The sequence below is a fragment of the Sinocyclocheilus rhinocerous genome, unplaced genomic scaffold (genome assembly GCF_001515625.1).
Source record: "Sinocyclocheilus rhinocerous isolate Xijiao unplaced genomic scaffold, SAMN03320098_v1.1 scaffold46, whole genome shotgun sequence".
Lineage (NCBI taxonomy): Eukaryota > Metazoa > Chordata > Actinopteri > Cypriniformes > Cyprinidae > Sinocyclocheilus > Sinocyclocheilus rhinocerous.
Window position 1 is genome coordinate 270,531 of NW_015633191.1, and position 484 is coordinate 271,014.

A 484-nucleotide genomic window follows, 5' to 3' on the forward strand; every position below is an offset into this window, starting at 1 on the left:
TCACCCCAAGAAAAAAAAAAAAAAAACCTGTCATCACCAGTATTAAAATTGTGGCTGATTCAGATAAGATGATAATTATTTTAATGCTATGGCTGATAACTGATAAATGGCAGATATTACAATTCTACAGTATTTTGGCTAAAATAAATAAAAAAACAAAACACAAACTAAAATCATACATTTTAAATGCTACAAGTGAATTTAGACATCAGTAAAATGGTTATTTGTTTTGAGATTTGTTAAAGATTACAATTTAACAGTGTTATTAAAAGCATTTTTAAATGTAAAAGTGAGTGAAGTGACGTGTGTGTGACCCATACTTGGAATTAGTGCTCTGCATTTAACCCATCCAAGTGCACAAATACAGTAGTGAACACACACACTGTGAACACACACCCGGAGCAGTGGGCAGCCATATTACTGCGGCGCCCGGGAAGCAGTTGGGGGTTCGGTGCCTTGCTCAAGGGCCTCACCTCAGCCGTGG

General features: G+C 36.8%; 1 protein-coding gene across 2 annotated transcripts in view; it reads left to right on the plus strand.

Annotated features, from left to right (window-relative positions):
- Nucleotides 1-484, plus strand: part of LOC107743823 (zinc finger protein 704-like) — a 70,284-nt gene that overhangs the window by 3,694 nt on the left and 66,106 nt on the right. The window lies entirely within an intron of this gene.